Source organism: Octodon degus, unplaced genomic scaffold (genome assembly GCF_000260255.1).
Source record: "Octodon degus isolate 3935 unplaced genomic scaffold, OctDeg1.0 scaffold00039, whole genome shotgun sequence".
NCBI classification, from domain to species: Eukaryota; Metazoa; Chordata; class Mammalia; order Rodentia; family Octodontidae; genus Octodon; species Octodon degus.
In genome coordinates this window covers 14,849,380-14,874,813 of record NW_004524615.1, presented here as the reverse complement: position 1 = coordinate 14,874,813, position 25,434 = coordinate 14,849,380, and the positions used below count along the sequence as shown (strand labels likewise).

The window sequence follows — 25,434 nt, the reverse complement described above, 5'->3', positions numbered from 1 at the left end:
GTGGAGTTCTGTGTTTTTCTAAGTATCTACCGTGCAGCTCCCAGCTTAGGGCTGGCTGTCTTCGAGCGTGTTTTCCTGCGCTACCCCTCTCTGTGCTCTGCCAATTATGTGCCACTTTGTCTTGGTGCTAGGACGGCTTTCTTCGAAGAGGGAAATTCCCCCTTCATCAGTATGGATGCGCTGTTTTCCGACGCTGCCAGCGCCGTGTTGCCGTGTCCGTCACCCTATGAGCGCCCGCTTCCGAAGAGGAGGGCTGACGAGCTGGCTGCCGATTGGCTGGCGGCCGCGGGGCGGGGCTTGTCGGAAGGAAGGGCTGCAGCTTTACAGCAACAGAGTTTAGACTGTCTACGCTTCATCCTCTGAAGGTAAAATTTTCCAGATACGGCAGACGGCGTTCAGAGTACAATAAACTGGGAAGGAGAACTATTGGCATGGAAATTTCTTCCTCATGATGCAGTGGAGAAGCCTGGGCCGCTCGATTCTGCCAGATGTTCCCGGGGTTACTGTACAGGGGAAGGAGGAGCAGAACGAAACAAGGTAGGCGATCACCCCCCACCACCTTTTTTTTTTTTTTTTTTTTGAATGTTTAAAGAGTTTGCTGCAGTGTGCTGCATTCCATGTGTGTTCCTTAGGGAAGCCGGGGAAACCGGATTCCACTAATTCAAATGTAATACTTGCAGGGAACCCTGGAGTTTTACGTAACATTTTGATTTGAGAAAAAGAAATGGCCAAAGCTTCAGTTTTCGCCGCCTGTTTGGGGATGAGGCGTACAGCCGAGTTTTTATTCAAAGAATAGAACCATTTCCTTTTTCTTTCTTTCTTTTTTAATCAGTTGAAATCTTGAGACCATTCTTATTTTTGTGTTATAGAAAATATTCCAGCAGCTGTAGTTAGTTCCGGAATAGGTAAAGTTTATGCTCGTCCTGTTATTCGAAAACAGACTTGCAGTTAAGAATAAAAAAAAAAAAGAAAAGAAAGAAATCTTAGTAGTAAATAATCACTGACTGAATGTTTGGGCCCAAAATAGGTGTGTATTGGAAATTAGGGGCTTGCCTGGCTCTACAATGCTGCGGCTTGAATTGAGTTTCAAAGATACATTTTTAACACCCTAGCAAGAGGCAGCTTTCTGGCAAGTTTTCGATACTGTAGTTCAATGTTTACATTTCTTTTCCTGGCATGTCCGAGCCTTTTGTTTCCACCGTGAAAGTGGAACCATTATATTCTAAAGTAAAGCTGGGTTAATAATGCTTACTGCAATTATCTGATCTGTATGCATTTTTAATGAGAACACACAGCCAGCAGAATAATTTAATGAGAGCAGGCTAGCTTTTAAAGCTGTGTTTTCACTATGCCGAACCATATCAACTTTCTTGCCGACAAGCAGCAGTGAGAAATGATGGAGAAGATTTATTTTTAACACACTTGGCCCAGGAGGAGAAAAGGATATATTTGTTAAGGAATTCTTTCTGCCCTTTCCCGTTTTAAATTTCTGCCAGGCATGAGGAAACTGTGCTTTTTTGTTAGGCCTCGGAAGCATGTGTTTACAATAAATGTGTAACATTTTTAGAATAGTTAGCAAGCACTGAAGCGAAGGAAGAAAAAAAAAAATCCTGACTAGCCTAACCACAACAACCGTGAATGTTCTTCAAGGAATAGTACTGTCTCTTTCCAAGACAAAGGTTGAGTCGAAAGATATTTGTTAATTGCACATTATCGGGGACAATAGGGTAAAAAGAATAAGGCAGGGGACATCCTTATAATCTTTACGTAAGAGGGAGTTTTTTCAGCCATCCTGATCCTTTAGGAAGGTGAAAGAGCTCATTTAAATAACGGCAGTGCCACGTAGATTCTTCTAGACTCACAGTTTTACTTTCAAGGAGAAGCGCAGGACACTAGCCCAGAACTTCTGACGTAATCCCCCAACTATTTCTGCTGTGTGTTCTTTTATGCAGGCCGCTGGAGAAGAATATTTCTCTAAGTCCTGGGCAGGGACCTTGTAACTCCCCGTTGGCAGTACTTGAGTTATGTCTTCGAATTGTAGCTTGTTCTTTGTAAATCATGAACAGAGCCCCTTTGTAAATAGGGCACCATCTTCTACCTGCTGGTCAGAACAGGTTTTCTGCAGGGTTCTGGCCTGGCTGGAGAAAAGCAATAGGAAGCCGAGCTCGGCTTTTTTCTGGCCTAACTCCCCCTTGATGCAGCCCAGCACAGCCACCTGTGAGGACTGTCCCCAGAGCCCTATTCCTGGTCCCACAAGAGCTGTTGTCTAGGGTGCAGGTTATGGCACCAAGTTCAAGGCTGCTTGTGACGGTGGCAACAGCTGCTTTTAAAGAGAATGTACTGCGTTCTAGGGTTGATGGCCCTGGAGGAGGGACAGCATAATACTACCGACTGCTAATCCTGTGTCACAGGTGGCATTCTTGGTCCCGAGGATGAGGGGGAAGATTACAGCTTATGAAGGATTCTTTTAAGATACAATTTTGGTTAGAACACACCGGAGTTCCCGGGAATTCCCAGCGCTAGTTCGCATCCTCCATCCTACCACTTACTTGAGCTTTGAGCAGATGCCTGGCTCATTTTCCTAGCTCCTAATAGGAATGAATAATACTTTCTCTCCTGACGCCAGCTCTTGTGGAGACCTTGACCTTGTACAAAAAAAAAAAAAAAAAAAAGTGAGGAAAGAAAACATAAGTTGCCTCTTGGCACAATGAGTTCTTTAAAGTACAAAGGGAAGAAAGCTTAGCAATAAGTAATTGTTGGTGATGCCTTCGGGTGATTGGATACCTTATCATTCATACCCAACCCTTCATTTTGTGCTCCTGAGAATTTTCTAGAGATATTTATCCGTAGCCCAACAATTACAATTCCAAGGGGAAATTAGAGAATTGTCATTTTGCATTTTCTCCACAGATCTAGTCTAATATACTAGAAGCTGAGCAAGACAGACTGTCCTAGACATAGGCCTTGTAGTGCCCAAAGCATTTAGTACTATTTTTACTTTGGCTTTTGTATTAAATTTGTGAAAGTAAAATGGATAAGGACAAAAACAAGAGGAAGGAAGAAAAATCTGCTTGGGAAGCATACTGGTCATGCAGCCGTGCTGCTAGGAAGCCTGCCTTCTCTCCGCTGGTTGTTTTAATTTGCTGTTGCTATGGTGAAAACAAATCAATATCACATGGCGACCAGCCAGTCCCACGCTCAGGGAGCGCCATAGAAATTCAAGATCTGGTGCTCAAGATTCTAAGTAAGAACTGGGAGAAGAGGATTTAGTCATTGAGCTGAAAAGAATTCCATGTAGCAGAATGAGCAGGGTCAGACTTGTGTGCATTTTCTCTTCTTTTCTTCCTACGCTCCTACTGATAACAAGAGACGGAAAGAAAGGCAGGTGTTTACATTTTCTAAAATAAAATAGTATCAGTGCGGAAGTAGGTGGGGGACACTGCCAGGGGTAGAGGATCCTGATTAATGAAAAGATCATATAAGTGCAAGACAGGTTGGTTGTTGAAAGCATAGTTTGGGCACTCTTGACATCTCTAGGTACAGCTGCACACTGGAGCTGGCTGAGGCAGAGAACCCCGACAAGGGAGAAGCTTCTGGGCAGTGGAGACAAAGCTGTCAGAGGAGCACAGAGAGGCAGGACCTCAAAGGCAAGAGAAAGCTGCAGTGGGAAGTTAGGCCAGGTGAGCACAGAACCCCAAGGGCACGGCAGAACAGGGAGAAGGCTTTCCCATTTTCACTAAATCAGCCTCAACTCCAGCTGAATGGCCTAGCAAGGAGAGAGGGGAAGAGGCTGAAAGGAAAAGACAAGGGGCATAGCCCAGGTTCCTTTCGGGACTGACCCCCTGACTCAGACGGACGTGGATGCCTACTGCAATGTGGAGCGAGGAGCTTGGGCTTTCATGCTATGAAGAAAGCCTCTTGGCAGGATGAGGTAGGTAGGAAGTCTGCCCAGGTAGTGTCAGTCCTTTACGATACCTGCTTTCCTCCTTGTTTTTCTTCAGCTCGGGTTTTGTTTTTCCTCTTGAAATGGCCCATAAACTCGTAGGTGCAGCTGTGCTAGCAGTCAAGAGTCAGAGGTGACACGAAGCTGCACTGACATCAGGCGCAGGCCTCCAACTGCCTGCACACACTGTTTGTAGAGATCTGTCCTTGTCTCCGCTGCTGCTGCGCGGACAGCAGGTGTGAAAGGTGAGGCCTTAAGGCCACCTTTGTGAACCTGAGCTCCAAGATGGACAGGGTTTTGGCTGGCCTCTTCCTCTCAGTGTGGGAAAAGCACTTGTTAATGAAAATGGGCTCCACAAGGCACCTGAGTGCTCTGACGAGGAGTTCGTGGTCTCAGGTATCCTCGGTCAGCAGATTCTATCCATCAGTCAACAAGTATTTATGAAACACCCCTTGGGCTCTCTGGCCTTTGCTCATTTGCGTAGAGCACCACACCGGTTACCTAGTACCTGCCTTTGTGAGTGTGTACACAAAAACACAAGGTACAAGACGGTAAGTGTCAAAGCCTCGAATGATATTGTTATTGTCTGCTGTCAGCTTATACCATTGATCAGGAGACATGGTTTTCAGATTTGAGATGACTTTAGTTCTGGGAGCAGAGCAGGCGGAGGAATTGGGAGTTTGAGCTCTCTGCCTGCGTGTACTTCCCTTAACCTTTATTTTGCTTCTTAGCATAAGTGCTGTTTCAGTAACAGGCAGATGTGAGATGAGCAGTAGACATGAGGATGTGCAGAAAAACTAAATGCAGAGGTGGGGAGAAAAATCCTAAGTGTTGTAACTGCGAGCAGTTGCTGAGTCTCAGCAGCCAGAGTTCTAGGCTTAAAGCAACGAGGGACCACACAGGCACATCAGTTAGGAACTCTTAAACACCAAGGAAATCCTAGCCCTTGTCCTCCTGCTGTGCTCACTGGAACCCTGGTGCAGTTAGTTCACCATCAGCGACCTCAGCAAGGAAACCTGAGGCCTGACTCTAGAGGATTAAACCTGCCCCTTTTCTAATGAAAGCAGAGTTCATTTTAAAATTCGTTTCCTCTTTAAATACCAAGTTGTCTCGTGGTTAGTTTTTGGTGGGGGGTTTTAAGGCATTCACGTTAATCTCCATTCTATAAGCGAAGACAAGCTACAAGGTTAAGGACGCCGTTAGGGGAAGAGCTTGGAGAGGAGACAGAGGAGGTGGCTGTGCTGTAAGGAATTCTTCTTAGTCCTGGGGGTTGACAGAGAAGAGCAGGTCCAAGGTCCTGGGCGTCTGCGCAGGCTGGTTGCTGCCCAAGGACGTTGGGGATGGTAAGCTCCCTCTGGGGACTGCAAGGGAACGACTTGGAAAATGCTGCAAGTCTCCCTCCGGAGCAGTTTGCAATCCACAATAGCTAGGGAAAGGAGGTACTTACAAACAAGATAAGAATAGTTAAGTACACAAATGTCTTCAGAAGGGTAATTAACATATGTGTTGCTCCTTGGCCCTTTACAAAGGGCTTTCACTGGTGCTATCTCAATTAACAGTTCAAACAGTTAAAAAGTGGGGGCCTAAAATTAGGGCATTCTGGCGAGGCTGTGTGAGGCAAAGCTCCTTCTGGACAAGAGTTAGAAGCCAGATTTTACAGTCTTACTCACGATGGTTTTCAGCAGTTAATTAACTTGAACTGAGAAGCACAGGAGAAGCGTAGAAGTGTACCTGGCAGGTGAGTGTCTGTCACTGTCTCTTCTTCCCAAGTGCCTTCTTAGACAGCAGGTGCCTTTAGAGTGGGCTCAGGGACACAGAAGTCAAGGCAGAGCACCAAGAGAGGTGGATTTCTGAACTCTGCGGGCTCCGAAGGTGTCGGGGACAATGTGTGTGCCTGCTCTTCACCCCAGTCCAGTCATAGAGCACTGAGGTGCTTCTAGGACTCGCCACTAATTAATGACTCTAAATGACCTGTCTAAAGGCCTGGAAAAACAAAGGAAAAGGAAAAGGAAACAAAGAAAAAGAAAACAGTCAAGAAGGAACCCAAAATTTGAGGTATTCTGTTTCCCCACGAGAGCGCATGGTTCTCTTAAACCTGCCAAAAGCTGGGGGGAAAAATCTAATATTTTAGGGTCATGTGTTATAAACAAGGGCTTTGCACACATATCTCATGCAGGTTGAACCTTAGAAGAACAAGAGGGGCCCCCAGATGAATGTTCCTCCCCCTTGGCTTACAGGAGCAGAGACTGTCAGGGACTTGGTGATGCATGTGTGACCTGCAGCTAGCACTTGGTGCAGCCACTTCTTCAGGTCAGGCCTGTAAGGCCTCTGAGCCCCCAGGTAGGCAGGAAGCGCCATAGCTTCCGCGGAACAAACCAAATGGAGAAAACAAAAATAATTCATGTGCAGAAAGATACTAAAGCTCAAGCTGGATGTAGGAGGTCAGTTACTTTTGAAATCTCAGATTACCTTGTAGATTATACTGTAAATATGTAAGTAAGCAGTGCAATTGTGGTGACACCTTATGACATGTACAGCATGGCGGTCCTTCGGCTCTTTTTAAAGTGCCCCCTTTCTCCTGTTTTAGAAACAAAGACTGACCAAAGTTGAGCAAAGTTAAGGGATACGCTCAAAGTCTTAGTAGCCAACATTCCTCAAACTTGTGGAGACCCAGTATACTATTTAACGAGATAAATGAAATGACACTGCAGTCTCACTTGGAGTTGTCTTGTAATGCATGTTGGCTACTTGAATAGAGCCCAACCCAAGCAATTTTGGGAAGACAGTATGTTTCTAATTAAGAGATTGAATTATTCTAAAAATCTATAAGTCTCTGGCATCCCAAATGAAAGTTTCATTTAATCAAACTAAAAAAGTATCAGCAAAACATATATTATATAAATGATTCAGTACTTGTGATTCTAATGTTCCGTGAGCTCAGGAGAGGAGAATCCTGTTGGGGTTCGAGTGATAGAGAAGAAGGCCTTAGAGAAAGGGCTGCTCCCTGTGGATCCAAATGGACCTAGTGGGTCTGTAGCCGCGTTTCTGATGTGAAGTATGCATACCCCAGGCCAAGGGCAAAATTATTCACTACATAAGGAACGCATTGAACTAATATATTATTTAGCTTATCTTTGAAAATGTTGTTTTCATGTATACTGAACAGAATAAATTAATATTGGCATGAAAACTTAGCATTTACAAATAAGTAGCTCTCTTTATGACAATTATTTCTGCTAAAATTAGTTTTGATTATATTTGATCAAAAAGTTTAAGCCAGTGTCAAAATCTCAGGAAGGAGAGACAGCAAGCCTTGGGGGTAGGGCAGTGAAGAAACACATCTTTAGAGAGGAAATGTTAGGGAAGGAGGGACATCAGGCTGAACAGAGGAGCTGGAATCAGAGCAGGGAAGAGCTGGAGAGCCCCAGCAAAGAGTTTTAGCTCATCACCCATAAGACAGGTCCAGTGCTTTATAAAGGTTCATTGAGGATTTGTTGCACTGGGTAACAGGTTCGAAAATTTGCAACAAGTGATGCCTGTGGCCAGAAAACTTTTGCAATATTTTGGGCAGAGTGTGGGGAGGAGGACAGTGTGCATGGGCAGTGTGAGAACACAGAGAAAAGGCAGAACCAAGAGGCATCTTAAAGAAAAAATGATAGATGCTGCCAACAGTCCAGAAAGCCAGTGATGTAACAGTTGCCATCAAGAGAAATGGTGGTGGTAGGGGGCGTAAATGAAATGGGAGTTGAGAGAAGAGGGGACCAAGCAGTGGGATTAGGACCAGAGGAACAGGGATGATGAATTTGGGGGTTAGGCCTGGAGGTTTTAAATGGAGGTATCTCAGATATTTGACAATGTGGAGAAGAAGCACAGTGCAGACACCAGGCTACCAGTGTCAGCGTGGGGCATAGTTGTGTAGAAGAAGCTGAAGCTGGAGCCATGAATGCTCAGCATCGTGTGGCAAGTGGCACCATGAAGCAAGAGGCACACGGATGATGCAGGTTGAGGCTTTGGATACACAGCTGGGGTCTAGAAAAAACTAAGGGCTAGCAAAGGATCAGGAAAATAAATATCCACAAAAGAGAGCAAGTGTTTTGAAACATAAATAAACTGTAGAGTTAAACACCGTAGCCCAGTCTTCATGATTCCATGGGAAAGGAGGGTGGCCTCCTGTACTGCACTATCCTTGCGTGTATTTTATCTTCTTTGGCTCATGTCTCTGGCAGTGGTCCACTTGGGGCAAATATTCATCTGGAGCAGTAATGGCGAACCTTTTGGAGCTTTCAGGGATACAAACAGCTCACTGTAGTACTAGTGCCAAAGGTTCACCACCCTTTATCTAGGGTCATGTTTAGAGCATTAGAAGCTTTGAATAAAGGAGCATTTGTTGCTGTATCTTTCTTATCTGTGAGTGACTTTTTAACCAAGTAGATCTTCATCAATACCCAAAAGACACTATTTGAAACCAGCAATGATCAAGACTTCTGCATTTGTCTTTCAAAATCTGCCTTTGGGGATATTTCTGGCTAGAACAGTAATTCCAGCATGACTGGAACTAGCACTAGACCCTGGTCATCTTGTTCTCCAAGACCTTGTTGGTTTATGTTTCCTGGATCTAGTGGCTCTCAAATGAACCCAGCCATTGGGCTGTTTTGAAGCAAACAGATTTTCAGAATGAGCAAGTACATGAACATGCGCAAATGGTTGAATCCTTCCTGCCGGGGCCTCCGATGACTAAATCAGAATAGCACTTCTCAAACTTTCTTGTGTCTGAAAACTACCTAGGGAGCTTATTAAAAATGTAGATTCCGATTCAGTGGGCCTGAGGAGAGGCCAGCATTCTGCTGTTGTGACAAACCCCCAGAGGGTGAGATGGTGGCATACATCTGGGAGGTTCCAGAATATGATGGCTATGCCACAGAAATATAGGGGGCTGCAGATGCACCCCAAAGGGCTGGAGGCAGCGCCCAGAACTTCCACCCAGGAGGCCTTGCCATGCTGCTCAGGGCGGAGAGGAAGTGGAGTTGAAGGAAGCACCAGCCTTGCACCATTGCTGCTAGGGCCAGGGTCTGGAGGTGGGACCTCCTGGGTGGAGCAGCTCTGGGGTTGCATGTAGCCTGTGGATACCGCCCCATGCCCAAGGTGGCTCACAAATTTCCTGAGAGGTTTTGTTACCACCTGTAGGAAAGACTGATGTGTTTACACATTTGCCCCAGAGATTTCCCCCACCTAAGAAATATGTGTGTTAGAAATCAACCTTAGACTCCCTTTTTCTAGAGCTAGAACTGGAGCTCCAGAATTTAAAGCCTATGTTAGTTATCACAGCAATGAGTTGCTTTGGGGGATTCTGGCAAACTCATCCATTCAGATGTAGATAACGCGGTTCTGTTCTCATCCCTCCCGAAACATGAAGTGTATAGAGACAGCGTTATGTGCCATTAACATTAGATTTGTTTAAAAATGTTAGATTGAAAGTCTTGCAAAAACATCATTAAAACAGATAGCTTCTAATGGAGTTGCCTCTGTGAAGGGCCAGGCCCATAACGGACATCTTCTATCTGGTCGCAAGGCCGCCATCTGCCCTCTCCAGTGGGGTACTTCTCTGTGTCCTGCGAGTGGCCACCTCTTTCCTAGAGACAGGAGTCAAGCTAAACTGATCTATAGGACGTCTTACCTGCCCAGGTGTCCACACAGAGAGCTGAGGTTTTATATGAATTCTTAATTTACCACAGACTCGTAGGAATGAAACGAAGCAAATGTTTCCTGAGTTTACTGAACGCCTGCTAGCTGGTGAGCCGTCTGCCGAAGGCTCTGTGCCTGTCAATAGGGTTAAAACTTTACACAGAAAATATAAAGCATAGAGAGGCCAAGTTACCTGGCTGAGTCACGTGCTAACCAGGGACAGAAGAGAAGTGAAACTGTGTTAGTAACGTACAGACAGCCGGAACCTACTCCAACACTGCCTGCTTCGGGTTTGCAAAGAAAAGGGGATTGCTTCGGAAATCTTTCATGTTGCAACCACCAGTCTCAGAACTCACTAAATAGTTCAACAGAACATAAACAAACAATTACTGGCATACCGTGCAGGCAGGAGTCCAGTGTTAGCCAGGAGTCCCTCCTCGCAAAGGGACCTGGTGCACTGCCAAGGATGATGAGGGCCTGGTCCACATTACTTAGCCTTTGTGTTCCTCTTGGATCTCGTGTGTGTGTGTGTGTGTGTGTGTGTGTGTGTGTGTGTGTGTACAGGCGTACACCCTGACTGAAGCCAAAAGGATACGGGGATACAGTGGGCCTCAACTTGTAAATGCCTGCCACAGCGGAGTCCATAAAAGCTCATTGTCAACAGCGTGACTTGGCGGAGGGTGAGGTGTTTGGTGCCATCTTGACTGTGTGGCTTTCTGTGGGAATTCTTAGGAGTCCCCAGCTTCACCCATGGTTTCCTTTCTCTGGACGAGCTTCCTTTGAAAGGAAGCTGCCCATTTTCCTCTGAGGCAGACAGGTGCCACCCAGGTGCCTGTGGTGTTTTGTGAGGTCTCCTTCGTCCTGTGTGCTCCAGATCTGCACCTCTCAGCCGCAGGATGGGACGCATTCCACGGCCCCTGATTCTGGGGTCCTCCTGCACCTGACTGTGGTGGGGGTGACTGATCCGGCCCAGGACAGCCCTCACCCAAGCCCCTGCGGTAACAGCTTCCTGGCAGCCACCACAAAGACAGTCCCCTCAGGAAACTAAACAAACCCTATCTCTAGAGTTTCCCTGTTTCTTTTCTTTAAAGTTCCCTGGTGCAACAGGGCCGCAATTAAGAGGCAGGATCAAAGGGACTCTCTGCCCGTGGGGCCCCCAGAGAGCTTTGGTCTTCTTAACTCCTTACCTCTCAGAATTCTCTACTCCACTCGTTGCCTGGTGGATTCAGGCGTGTTTTCAGGTGTGGACTCAGGTGCTGGCCTGGGAGTTGCTAGAGGAAGACTGTTGAGTAGAGTGCAGGGGAGAGCTCTTTATTTACTAACTGCCCAGCTGCTGACAGCTACAGCCCTTCTGTGTATCCAGACTGTAGTATTTGCTTAGAGAATTCTGTCCTGTGCTGCCGTGGAGCACAGTGCTTCCACTCCTTGGCCTTATTTCTGTGTGCAGGACTTGGGAGTAACCTAGGAGGTATAGTGTTTCCCCAGCCGACCAGCCCTTCACACATCTGGGGGTGTCAATCCTCCTCTAACAGACAAGTATGGCGCCTTCCTTATGTGATATTTCACTTATGTAGCTTAAGACATTCTTTGTTTTTCTAGCAGCTTTGGCCCATGGCTGCTGTATGGAACACTGAATCAACAATAGTAGGGATGAAGAGGTGGCATTTTCACTGTGCCTGAGCACAGGGGCAAACTGATAGGGGAGGGGGACATGGGAAGGGGACACACATCTTTTGCAGCTATAAGGGATGCTTTACAATTGTCTTCGGTCCCTACTGTAGACCAGTGATGTCAAGCTTTTTGGGGACCCAAGGCCTACCTGGCATCCCAAGGTTAATTAAGCCTGAAAACTGAGGTTTTAGGTTAGAATAAATAATGTTACTTGCTGCTCAGCTGCTGGGGTGACTTGGCTTGTGTTGGACAGGGAGGCTCTGAGTGCCCACTGTGACAGGTGTGTCACAGGTTCGCCATCACTGCCATAGACAGTGGCCACCTCCAGAAATACTTGCCAAGGAGCTGGATATTGGCTTGTAGAATTGTCCAGGAGGACAATAGACAGATATGCAGAGATTTAAGAGTGTGTGTGTGTGTGTGTGTGTGTGTGTGTGTGTGCACGCGCACGCACAGAAAGTGATAGATAAGCTAACAGCATCATACAATTTGAGTAACACAACTAAGGCAGTTTTCAGAGCTAAACTACATGATTGTGGGTTTTCTTTTGTTTTGGTGTTTCAGTTTTTGGCTCCATGTCTCTGTGATCATTTTAGCAGGAGTCCAGCCTCCCCGAGCTCCTCTGTGGCTCTCAGCACTGAGTCTTCCATACCTCAGAGAAAGGCTGGCTGGCTGGCTATCAGTAGTGTCAAGGTCATAGAAGGATCTAATTAATCCCAGCTCCAGTAAGCAGCAGGCTGCACTCACCTGCCCTGCTTCCTCCTGACAGCACCTGGGAGGGCTTCACTCTCTCAGTTCTGCCCGCCCTGGTGCATTCAGGGACATCCCAAGTAAACAAAGAAGGGTAAGGAAGGCCTGGCTATGTCCTACTGGCTTTGGTGCCTGGTGTTTATCTAGAGAAAGCCAGAACCTTCCCCATAGTTTTCCAACTTGCCCTGAGACAAGCATTCCAATTTTTCTTAGGAAAGTCTTCAGGTTGATATTTAACCTAAAGATCTCTAAGCTTGTACTCCATTACAGTCTATCTATCTACCTATCATCTATCTATCTATCTACCTATCATCTATCTATCTATCTATCTTTCTTTCTTTCTTTCTCTCTCTCTCATTCTCTCTCTCTCTCTCTCTCTCTCTCTCTCTCTCTTTCTTCCTTTCTCTTTCTCTACCCCCCACTGGTGCTGTTGTACAAACTTTGTGAGGAGTCTTCCATGCTGAAAATTTCCCTTTTTATCAAAAACTGCCAGTTTTCTCACTGACAGTTAAAGTGCATACATTCCTCCGTCTCAGAGTGAAATTTCCGTTGTGTAACCCAGACCTTGCTAAATAATTGATCACACAAAGGAACTGAGAGGAATGATGATTTCTACAAGCCCTGGTAGCCTGTAACCCAAGATAGGACAATGGAGGATGTTGCTGGCTAATCTTGCATGGATAGACGGGTGCATGTTGGATCTTGAGCTAATTGCTTTGTGGCTGTGAAGTTGCCTTGATGGCCTGATCATTCCCTTCCAGTTTTTGATATATGAACACAAAAAGGCACAGGAGAGTGGCGAACCCACCAGGTCTGTGTGCTTTGTCAGGTCAACACAATGGCGCCCTCTCGGAGGTTTCAGTGACACTGCATTTTTGCTCAGGTCCTCTGGGATCCTTTTCTCCCTGCCTTTCCCAGGTGCTGAGCCTGGAGAGTTGGAGTTCCTGGTCACAAGTGCAGGAGTTACTTTCCCATTATTGTCAGACCCTAGCAAATCCTGAAGTTAGGTCTGTGATACCTCTTCTTACTCACTGGTTAAAAAGAAATAAACAAACAAATCAAAACCATGTGGTCAACACTGTATCTGGCTCCTTAAATCATGACCATCGAGCTCTCCATCACCTTGCACGTTATGGGCATCAGAGGCAACCAGTCCTGGCCAGGCAGGATGAAGGTACAGGACGGCCATGCTGTCTGCTTTCTTCTGCAAAATGGCCAAGGGGCTAGATCCCTTTCAGGCCCAGACACTGAGCCAGGACCGCACTGATGGGCTGACCTCCCTTCTTCACCAGTCCTTCTTCCACTCACGTCAGCAGGACTGAAAATTAGAAACACTTTTCTCCTACACACGAAATTACTTCCTCACGCACATTTTCTTTTCCCTGCCTTGAAATGGCAATTTGCTGCCAGCGAAAGCTCGTCAAAGGAGAGCACATGGCAGCCTGGCCTGAGTGGTAGAGTTTGCCTGAAAGGTGGCAGCAAAGGGGTCTGCAGGAATGTGGTCACTCTGTGGGGGGAGGGCACTGAGAGGACCCCAGGGGGTGGAGCACCCTGGGCCCTGCAGATATTTTATTTCTTAATGGAGGTGTGGGTTTCACAGATGTGTTTGTTTTGGGAAATTTCAGGAAACTGGACACTTAGGATTTGTGGTCTTTTCTGTTTTTAATAAAGTTTTAAAAATATAGCTGACAAGTTGGGTATTGTGGTGCATGTCTGCTCATCCAGCACTCTAGAAGGCTTGCGATGGTACATTTGAATCCAATCTGGGCAAGTTGGCAACTTAGTGAGACTTGGTCTCAAAATTTAAAAAAGGGCTGTGGGTGTAACTCCTTTAAAGGACCTGGGCTCAAACCCCAGAGCTGCTGGTTTTTTAAATGAGCTACCAACAGTGCACTGGCGCTTTTAAGACCGAGGGAAGCCTCGTGGGAAGGACGCCTCCTAACCTCTTCTATTTCTACTGGAGGCGCCTCTCCTCATCTGTCTGTCTCCTGACCCTCCAAACTTCCAGAGGTGTCTCTGAGACACCACAGGCATCACAGATCCCACTAATAATCAGAGTCCTGAAGGACCAGGTAACCAGCTCGTCATCCACTCTGGGCTGCTGGGATTTACATGCTGCAGATAGGAAACTTGAAGAGAAGTGACGAGAGTGAGACAATAGTAATGACAGTTAGAGTGGGAGTGATAGCAATAATAAAGGTAATGGCCACCTTCACATCCTGCCCATCTCCTTTTTTGTTTTTTTATTCAAACATGTGAAGGCTTTGCCTGAAGTGGTTTTTCCTACCTGATGTAGATTAGTGGAAGGAAGGAAAAGCCAGGGGGCTGCAGGTGACGCCCCTTTTGGTTTTCTTGCAATGGAACCATAGGCCTATTCATCCATTGTAGATCTCAAAAAATAGATAAAGGTGGCTGAGTTGGGTGGCAAGAACCCATAGCCCAAAGGCCATCAACACAGAATTGTGTACTGGGCTCCCAAGGAACATGAGAGAATTACTAAATGACTTGAGCCTTCCTTCACCTCATTTGCATGAGTCAATTGGATCATGACCAGCTCTTGAATTCTGTGAAGACTTGCTGAATTGAGCCACCACAAGTGCCTTACCTGTCATGAGGGCCTCCTTGTCAATGGGTTGGGCCTGATAGCATTGTCAATTTAATCTCAACCTGCTCTGCCAGGGCAGATCTATTTTACTTAATGAAGTTATTACTGAGTTTGGATAAATTTGCAACAACAACAAAAAAGGTGTATCAACAGTGTAGGAAGAGAAAAAAAAGTATGTCTTAAATCTTTCCCATTTACTTCCCCGTCATGGAATTCATACTCTAGTACGACAAATAGGATATGTAGATAAATCACCATGGTGAAGGCCACCCATGCCACAAGGGACATAGACAGGGCGTAGATTAAGGCCATCCAGGCAATCAGAGAAGGAATTCCAGAGAGAACAGCATCTGACATGGCCTTGATGTGACCTTGATGTGGCAATGGATGCACGTGGGATGCTCTCAGCCATGAAGTGCAGTCCCAGGAGCACTTGATGTTAAATAAATCATGGATGGCCTTGAATGGTAGCTATGCTGTGGATTTTAGAACTCTTTCAGAATGCAGCAGCGAGTTGCTACACGTTAGAGCAGAAGAGAGATGAGGTCACTTAAGAGAGAGAAGCCCGTGAGTATAGGTTGAACTGGAGAAGGACAGACACTGTGCTCAGGCATGAAGGCAGTGACCAAAGGAGTGACAGTGAGAACCAGCCAAGAGCCGATGCCCATGCAGGAAGTAGGTGGGCTAAGGGCACCGGCAGGATATCTTGAAGTCAAAGCAGAGAGGGCACCAGAGAGGGTCTAGAGACACAAATCTTGGTAGCAGAAACACCAAGGAAGATGTTCAGAAGAGGAAGGGAGGCTCAGAACGTTGGTCCTGGACACCAAAAGGATGAAGGAAGGCCGACCTGCAAAGCTTGTTGTGGATCAGGGTCCATTTGCAGAGGGCACATTTTAGGTCCTAGAATCCAATAGCCAAGGAAGTAACTGTAATCTAGGAAAGGGTTGATGACTCAACCTTGGGGAACTCATACACATGAGGGAGTTTCTAAGGCAACTCCAGTGAGCAGAAACTCCATCAGGGCAGCATTTCTTGGAGAGCGCCTTGGAATAGGTATCTGGGCCTCTTGACCTTTCTCGCTGCCTTTGAGCCCTGAGAAGGGCTTGTTCTATTTACTGTGTCCTATAGTAGGGTTTTCTATAGTCAGAAGACAGTGAAAAATAATGCCAGATCTGGAAGTTCAGGAAAGCTGAAGACTAGGCCTGTGACCCTAACATGTGGAAGTTAAGGTGATACCCCTGACCTCAGGGCTATGCTTTTGGAAGAGAAGATGTGGTAAGATAAACACAGGAAGCAGGAAGTTCGAATTTTACAAGGAGCTTTGGAATACATAGGGCAGTCATGGGAGACATGGTGGTAAGAGGTGAAGACACAGATTGTTTGGGCTTGAGGGAAGATAAGCTGAGCTGGCAGGTAGCCCCCAGTGCCACTTGGAGCCCAAAGAGGTCATTGGTCTGAGAAAGCTGAGACCAGAGGGCAGAAATGCTCTTTACAGATTTGTAGGAATAAGTTCAATTTTGCTACAGTGGGAAAGGTGAAAGATAGCAGATGAAGGTGAAGGATGGTGGCAAGGTAGGGTCTAAATGCTGCTTCAGGAAGCTCCTGGAAGCTTTTGCCTTACACTGAGTTCTGCTATATGAAGAACAATTGTAGCAGGGCAGGCCAGAGAGACTGTGTCGATCCCCATTACTAATGAAAGAGGAGCTTTGCACCATTACAGACTTAACGAAATACAGCAACTGCTGCTGCTGCTTTTTAAAGTGCCCTACAATATCATTTGCTGTACTTTGGTTACCTTATTATTTTCCTTGGCTTTTTGCTTCATTGCACTGGGTTTTAGCAAATGATAATTCATGATCCTGGCACTCGTCCTTAAAGAACACAATCTACCAATGTAGATGCCACATGTGGAATATTTTAAGAACCTTCCTGTTTGTGGCATTCCACATGCATTTTAAACTTGAGCCAATGTCTGGAAAGTAGTAGATACTCAATAAATACTTGTGGGATGCAATTGAATGACTGGACTGTCTTGTTACTGAGACAGACATTTCTATAGATGATTATTAGGTATGAGTTGTACTCACAGAATCCTATAGTCCATTATCCATCTAAATAGAGTCAGAATTTTCCGTTACAAAGAAAACAGAAAACAGAAACGAAGAAACAGATAGCATTTGCCCCTGGGAGAATACAATTTCTATGAAGTTGTACTTTAGCCCTAAAGAAAGGCCAGCTAAGCCTCAACCCCTTAACCAGGGATTGCTTTACACTTCAACTTCAGAGAAGAAGTTTGGCTGGTGAAGTCCAAGGGCAGAGAGACAAGAGCTAAAGTACATAAACCAGGAATTACGGAGAGTGACCTGAGTTAGCATACTGGCTAGCTGTGGGTTGCGGTGAGATAGATCAGGTTATGTTGAGCTGCACGAAACGTGTAGCCTGCCTCACGAAGTGGATCAGCCTATTCTGTGCCACTTAAAAACTAAAAGGCAAACACACCCACAGTCAAGGCAAATGAGATTCCCAGCAATGGAACACAGTCATTTGTCTATATGACACTCATGTCACCCAACTGCAATCCCAGGATGAGAAAGAAATATTTTCTCATCACACCCATTTACTTACTAGGTACTCCAGAAATTGGTTTTGTTCCCTGCACAGCCTCTTCGTGAAAAAATATTTCTTGGCCTTTACCCCCAAGCTTTTGATGTGCATGCCTGTTTAGGGTCCTGGGATGTGTATTTATTGTGAGAATGTACAGTGACTTAGTGGCAGACTGGTTACAGGCTTGCTGGCACCTGGCTGTAAAAGCCATTCAGACCCGGCATCCATATCCTGGCTCCGTTGTGAACTAGATGCTCAACTTCAGGCAAATTTGAAAATATATTGGAACCTTAGTTTTCTACTTTTTAAAACAGGAAAACCAGATCCACTTCACTGGGTAACAATTAAGATTAAATGAGATCACCAATGTAAAGGATTTTCTGTAATACATAAATATACACTCAGAGTGGAATGGTCAAGACCTACTTTCTGGGGAAACTATCAAACTACTAGAGATAAATCTCCAATGAATGCTGTAGGCATTCCAGAAAAAGCAATTCCAGAAGGACAGGGTCTTCAAAATGAGGATTTCTCGAAATTTCTTAAAGTATTGTTTTCTCCCATAAAGACTTTATTGTTCTTGCAGCAAGATACAGAAGATTTTCTATTCTACAAAAGAGTTCTATGTTGGCCTTTTGGGAATGCTTACCTTGGTAGGAATGGTGAGACCTGAAGCAGATTATCCAAGACCATGGTATTTTCAGGTGATTAAAATGCATTGGCTTTTGAAAACATAGAGGCCAAGCTCCATTTGGAAAGATTTTTTATGATGCGTGAGTGAAAACAGATCATGTGAACAAGTCTGTGGTAGGTTGGAGCTGTTTTGGTATGGATAAAATCGATCCTGTCTTCAGTCGGGCTGATTTTAGGTTGTTCAGACAGATTGTAAGTAGATCTTTTTTTTTTTTTTTCCTGGCGGAACCAGGGATTGAACTCAGTCCCTTGCACTTGCCAGGGAAATGCTTATTCCATTGAGCCCTCTGCCTGGCCCCACTAGATCTTATTAGGACTAAATATTTGAGTTTAAATGTTGGGAAATGAATGAATGAATGAATGAATCAATCAATCAATCAATCAGTCCATCCATCACTTTTCTCTGGGGCCATTAAACACTTTCATAACCTCTGCCAGTCCATTCTGGCCTCTGTTTGGCGAAGGAGGTCAGTCTCTGTCACCCAGAGAACGAATAACCAAGGATGCTTCAAGGTGCTTCTTGGAACCAGACTTTTCTTCTTTCCTGAATATGGTGACCCAGTTGACTGTGTTGGAAAATTCACTATAACATGTTCTTTTTTTCCCACCGAGAACCCATCCACAGCAGAGAGACTTTCACAACTTAGGTGTTTGCTAGAACTCTGGGTCATGAGATTTGGGTCACACACAAACAAGAGGAAAGAAGTGTGGCCTAGAGTCCATTTGATCTGTATCCACAGAGAAAATAAGAATAGCAAAGCAAAAAAGACATTTAAAAATAGAGAAAAGAGTGAAATGAAAATGTATGATACCCTGACATCCAAAAGTTTCAGCTTCAGCTTTCACTTAAGGATTTTCAAATTTTTCCCAGGCGAAGTGTGTGTACAGAGCTTCAGATCCAGCATGAATTGTCTTCGAAAGGTCTTGTTCCCTCTATTCACAGAGTATCAACCAAAATCCACATGTCCAGTTTGATGCTACATAAAGGAAGCAAAATAAAAATGATTGGCAGATGTCAGTCAAGACGAGAAGTGAAGACACACATATGTACATACAACACACAAGCCAACACACACATTCACACATGTATACATTCACAGCAGATACCACACACACACAAACCAGTGGAGAATCCTGAGACTTACAGCATTTGGATTGGGTCCTGGACAATTAGTGTTTAATATAAGTGGGAGGGAGGGTGAGGCCAGTCCAAGTTGGGCCAGTCGGGCATGACTCCAATTAGGGTAGGCCACGCACTAAGTTTAGAAGGATGTTTGCATCTAGCTGACTGCAGAGGAGAGTGGCATACATCCCCTATCAAAGCAAACTGCTCAAACAAAAGCCAATGGGAGGAAATGAGCTCTCATTGTGTACACACATGGGGTTTCTTGGGAAGGAAATTGCCTGATTCAGGACATTTCCTATGCTTCCGGAAGTTGCAAGGAAGGTGTGGGCCTGTGTGGGCCACCCAGAGAAGACAATTCTGTCAACCCCAGGCTGGAAGCAAGGAAAGGGGGAGGAGCTTGGCAATTGGCAAATCCACCCACTCGCCTGAATTTCCAGAAACCTCAAGTGCAACATATTCTTGAGAAGCCCAAAAGCAATGCCTATGCTCTTCCTTGTTCTTCAGGGTATTTTGATATAGGAAAAGGGGGCAAGCAGGCACTTGGCTTAGATACCTTGCTTTCTCTAAGGCCAATGTGCACCTGTTCCTCAGAGCCCACCAGACACGAGTGCAGCCCAGGTGCTGAAAGGGCCCCTCTGCAGGCCCCTCAGTGTGGGTCAGGCCAGCTTAGCTGAGGCCCCTTAATTAGCCCTGGACAAGGGTTATCTCCAGGCCCCTCAGCTAAACAATAATAGCATCAGCACTTCTGTTCCTTGCCATTGTCCATCATAAATATAATCCCGGAAATGAGCTTTTGATTTTGCAGGGCACAGCATGGAAACTGCTACCTGTCCCAGGCCACAGGGAGAACACAGGGCTTTCTAGTCCCCAAGAACATTAGATATTGAAGAGGACCATTCATTCTGCTTAACATAAGAAATGAAATTTCTTGGGTTCCTGGATGCCCTAGGTTTGGGGTGCTTAGGAGCACCTAGTAGTCTTGAAAGAGCCTAGGTAGAGTGAGCAGGACTTGTTCCTTTTTCCTCCTTTGTCTTGCTTGCCTGACAGTTTGAGTACAGTTAAGCTCAGATCAGTGGGGATGCTCCTATACAGGCATGCAAGATGGAGTCCTTTTTCCACTGACATCATCTTCTGACAATGGTACTCATGGAAGGAAAAGTGAAAGCAGACGAGGAGGTGGAGTAGGGGCACAGGGCTGGAGGAGGTGGAGTAGGGGCGCAGGGCTGGAGGAGGTGGAGTAGGGGCGCAGGGCTGGAGGAGGTGGAGTAGGGGCGCAGGGCTGGAGGAGGCCCGCCTTCCCTCCGCCTCCACCTCTAGCACCACGCTTCAGCTTGAGCTCAGTGCTACCCACCCAGTCATCCCTCTATGTCTGTTCCCTGGAGACCTTTTGTAGCTGGGGCCAGTGGCAGAGGTGGCCGGGGAATTACAGGAGAAAATGCATCAAGATAATGCTCCTTAAGCACATCAAGTTCCACTGAAGTTTAGGTAGATTTTTAGTTTACTCTGAAGAAAAAATCTAGGTCCTTACCCTTTTTTATGGACTGTACTCGGATGGCTCATTTATTTAGTCAGGCAGGAAACCTGAGACAGACAGGCAGGATGTGCCAGGGACTTTTCTGGGTGCAGGGTGCCTGGCCCTGGGCTCAAGTTGGCCCATCTTCCAGTTCTAACTGGCCTGAGCAGCAGCAATGTCAACCTCAAGGACAGGAGGGTGGTAGAGGGGCTGTGGGGGTCAGGAAAGGCAACCATAGGTGTCTGGAGGGAGTGGGGCCAGGGCACTGGGTTGGAAATGATTTTCCAAAAGGAGACAAAAATTGGCCCTTCGATTTTGCACCAAATGACAGCAAGTAAAGGAGAGAAGAGTGTCATAATCTCACAGTCACCTTCTAATTAGCACACTCCTTCTAATTAGTTGCTTCTGGGGCTTAGCGAGTCTCATCTATAAACTAAAACTAATAGGCAATTGAGCATTGAACAGTTGTCTTGCTTGCTTCTTTCCTCTTTTAGGGGAAACCACATGAATTAACAGTTAAATTTGCCAGCAAATAGCATAAAGTGGATGCAGAGAAAAAAAGGCTGTTTTATTCAGCAAGGATAGGGCTGGGTAGTTGCGGATTTCTTCCTCTGGCATGAATCTTATTTTGTTGCTATTCATCAGGATCGTCAGGAAAAAGGGTGGAGTGAAACTTCTCCTTGCATTCCTGCTTGTTCCAGTTCATTTCTTTCTCCCACAGCGAAGGAACCGCACCCTCGTTCTGGGGCAGTGTCGCTGGGATTTTGCCCTCCCTTTTGGTAAAAATGACTAAATAAAAAAGCAGTTCATCTCACATGATCTTGAAGAATGGTTGTTCCAGAATTCCTTAGTTTAAAGACTAAGTGGCAGGATTAGGTCACAGAAATTCTTGTGAAATTCCAATGTGATTTTTCTATCTATTTCAAAGAGTCCCAGACGTGATAAATTTTAAAATTTACCGAACTCACTCGGAAATGATTTTATGTTTTCTTGCAGCACCAACATGACTTTTGTAACTGTCCTGGATAAACACAGGCTGTAATTTCAACAAACAACAAATTGGAGGACACATAGAAAACTAGGCCAGGACCCAATAATACTGCTGAATAAAGCAAGACCACTAAGCCAATGAAAACATGTCATGTGTTAAGGAAAACATGAAAACTATAATAGAGACAGGCCCACTTCTATCAGGATGAGACCCCAGGCCATGGCGGCTCACCGAAAACCATGAAACTTTGACTTTTTCATGTATTAAGGGTGCTTTTGTGCCTTTGTTTTACAATGTAGACCAACTGATAATGTGATTTGTTCCTCACTGACTTTGTCATCTCGTTCTTTGCCACACATATAATGGCCTGTTTGTTTTGCCCCTGGCGCATGCTGGCCAAAGAATTAGATGTTTGTTTCCTGGTGCTTGTTTTGAAGAAATCAGTTCTGGGTACATCTTTACACTGCCCATAAAAACAGAGGCTTATCTGGGTGAGAGATGCATCAGATCTACACTAGGCTTACATTTATCCACCACTATAGAAAATGAAATTGAAATATAATAAAACTTCATTTCAATCTAATTACCAAAGAGCCTGAATTATAGACTATTCATAAAGATGCACAGTTTTATTAATTATAATGACATACAGCAATTTGGGCCGGCCAAGGGTATTTTATCTAATAATGACCCTTAAGAAGCTCTTATTAATGAAGAGATAAGGATGATTTATAAGTAGTATTATAGGTATTTATATCTAAATGAATGGTAATGAAACTCCTGAGAAGTTTGGTCTCATAAGTAGGGTAAATATTCCCATTAGAATTATGTTAAGACTGGTAATTTATTCAGTAAGCATGTCCCTTCTACCCTTTAATTTCATAAATAGTTTAAAGGTAAAGTCTGGCCTAGGCTGGGGGTGGTTTGAACTCACAAGAGAATTCTGATCAGTTGGCAGTGGCTATCTGCCTGGAAATCCATTTTGAGAGGTTATAGGATGCCAAGTCTAGGCTCACAGGGAAAAGGTGCTGGGATCAATTAGTGATGCCTGCCATGGATGCGAAATGGGGAAGACTGGATCAGATGGCTTGCATTTGCTCCCCACAGCAAAGGTGCTCCCAGAGCATTACAGAGCAGATTCTCAGAAGCCATCCCTACCCACTGCAAAATGATAATAATTTCTGTAACGCTGGTTAAAAAAAAGTTTCTGGGCATCTCCAAAATCCAGCAGTTGGAATTTCTCCCTATGAGTATGGTAGACATTCTTAATTGACTTAGACTGTAAGTAAGAAAATCAAGTCAGGACCCCGGGCATGGCTCAGGGGTATAGCTCTTGCCTAGCAGGTTTGAGGGCCTGGGTTCAATTCCTTGTTCTGGGAAACAAGGGGGGAAATAGGCTAAACTTAAATGTAGCTACATAAAATTCATTTTTGTTTACATTAGTGTAAGGAGCAAAATTGCCATATTTTTGTCTTGCTTGTGAATTAAGCAGAGGTTGGGTGCTGCTGTTGTACTAGAATGAGCCCTTCAAGAAGAGTTTAATATTTTGTTTTAATTTCAACTGTAATTGTAGTCATAGGTTTGAAAGAAAGGTAAGTAAGTGCTAACTGCCCTCCTCTAAAATAAACCTAAACTTCAGGGCCATGCCCTCATAGCAGCACCATGTTCTGTTATCTTGAAGTTAAATAATAAACACTGTAGAAGGAAGAGAACGAGCTCTGAAAGGCACTGTTCCCATTCTGGGTATTCTGGTATATACTTTCCAAAAATATTTTTTCTAGTGTAGTACTCCCATTTATTTGCATAGGAGATATGGTACTGCTCCATTGTATAGATAACAAAACTGAGGTTTAGAGCAGTCTGATTAGGGGTTCAATGTGGAGTGTAAGTTGTAACTAGTCTGTAAAGTTGGCTGAAACTTCTGTTTGGAGTTTAGAATTTAAGCATATGCTGCTCGTCTCAATTTTTAAGCAGCGCTTTGGCAGTGAGGCTTTGCGTATTAACTAATAAGAATTTGAGAATGCTAGCACGGGAGCCCTCCATAATTGTTAACTGCTGCTGTTTCTTATATGCAGTCCACATACAGACACACAGACACACAGAAATACACTCGCACACAGACACACAGAAATACACGTGCGCATGCGCACACACACACACACACACACACACACACACACACAGGTAAATGCCGATTTGAGCTTCCAACATTTACTGCTATTGCAAACCACTTGCCTTCTTATCTCAAAAGGAAAAATGTGAATACATTTCTTTATGTTAGACTGTTATCTAAAACCTAGAAAGGGGAAAATTTTATAGGATAAAGACTGTAAAGTATACAATAAAATCAGCAGTGTGTGTAAGAAGCCAGAATATCCTTCTGACGTTTTCTTCAGTGTGTAAATTGAACTCCTAGTCCAGAGGAAGTCTGCTTTCAGTTAAACCACTTTGAACAAATTCCTGGTTCCAGAATTCTCTCTCTGTCTTTCGGTCGGCTGGGGCCGTGAATCTGGTTCTCTCTCTCTCTCTCTCTCTCTCTCTCTCTCTCTCTCTCTCTCCCCCCCCTTTTGCTGTTGATTAGAAGCTTTTTTTCCCCTCAAAAATTATTAATTTCTGTTGCTGAATTTTTGACCCTGTACAGAAAAAGAGATCCATTGTATGGAGCCACCCTCCAAGACAGCCTCCCCAGAAGGCTCCTTCCTTCCTGCTGAAGGACACAGATACCGGCTTTCTGAGCTGGTTACAGTCAGCTTTGTCATAAAGCCAGTAGACTCTCTTAATATACTTATGACTGTTCTGTAAATAGCGTGGGGACAAGCGCGAATGTGAATCACTTGTGGGATTCACAATGAGACCTGCCCTGGTAGTCTTGGAAAGAAAGTGTTGAGGGGCCCAAATAATCAAATCAGTAATTAGGATTATTTTTTACCATGTAAGCTGGTAGTCTCAAAAATGACCTAGGAAGTATTTAGTGTCTACCCATTTCAGGAGATAATATATGCTAGAAGCCCTTTGTTTATTACATAAAATATACATAAATGCCAGCTGTCTTATTGGTGATAATTATATCAAAATTTTAAATTAGGCTATCTAGAGAGTTTCAAGATTTCCCACCATGTTTCTTCATAAAGATAATTTTTGACAACTGTATGTTTTATTTATTTTTAAGAATACTTAGAAGAATAAGCACTCAGGTCCTTACCTTAAGTTAATAACATAAAAGCTTACAGGAAACATCATGTTTTTTCCCTTTCCAGTGTTTTTTTTTTTTTTCCTGTGAATTGCCCTTTGATCCCTGTAGACGCAGGGCAGAATAGCCGAGCTCCCAGGCCTCAGGCTGGAAATGAAGTCTAGCTCCGACGACGACGTTGCTGCCCTTGGTAGAGAGGTGCCTTCATTGCTCGCTTACCTGGTCCTCGTGTTTATTCGTTGCAGTCAGTGACCAGCCCGAAGCGTGAGCATGTGTGCTCCAGCGTAGAGTGGCCTGGGTATTAACACGGCCTCGTGGCTGCTACTGAAAGTGTGTAGACCTCTAGATGTTTTCCTCAGTGTACTTTATTTTTTTAAAAACACAATGGCAAACCAATCCATATCTTTTACTCCATATTCTCAATCATATTTTGGCTCAGTGGCATCTTTTTAAAAATTTTATACAGCTTCATAAGCAGTCAGTATTTGACTGCTAATTAATCTTTCTGCCTGTGAATTTTCCCCTCCAAGTAGGCTTCCCCAAGCCTAGAAAACAATCTGAATCAAAGCGTATCTGCAAGTCTTTCACCCCCCATTTAAGCCTTCATTTATCATCAGACAACCTCTTTCTGGCTTAGTGTTTTTATGCTGCATTAGAAACAATGCA

At 44.8% G+C, this 25,434-nt stretch overlaps 1 protein-coding gene across 7 annotated transcripts in view; it reads left to right on the top strand.

The window, feature by feature from the left end:
* Positions 1 to 297: 297 nt before the first annotated feature.
* Mbnl2 (muscleblind like splicing regulator 2) overlaps positions 298 to 25,434 on the top strand; it is a 156,666-nt gene continuing 131,529 nt past the window's right edge. For 5 of the 7 annotated variants that reach the window (XM_004631202.2, XM_023715126.1, XM_004631199.3 and 2 more), the window contains exon 1: positions 306 to 537. The gene's annotated coding sequence lies outside the window, so the exon portion shown is untranslated. Of the gene's footprint in view, positions 538 to 25,434 lie in introns of all 7 variants that reach the window. The other 2 variants (XM_004631200.2, XM_004631201.2) reach the window with 1 other exon arrangement.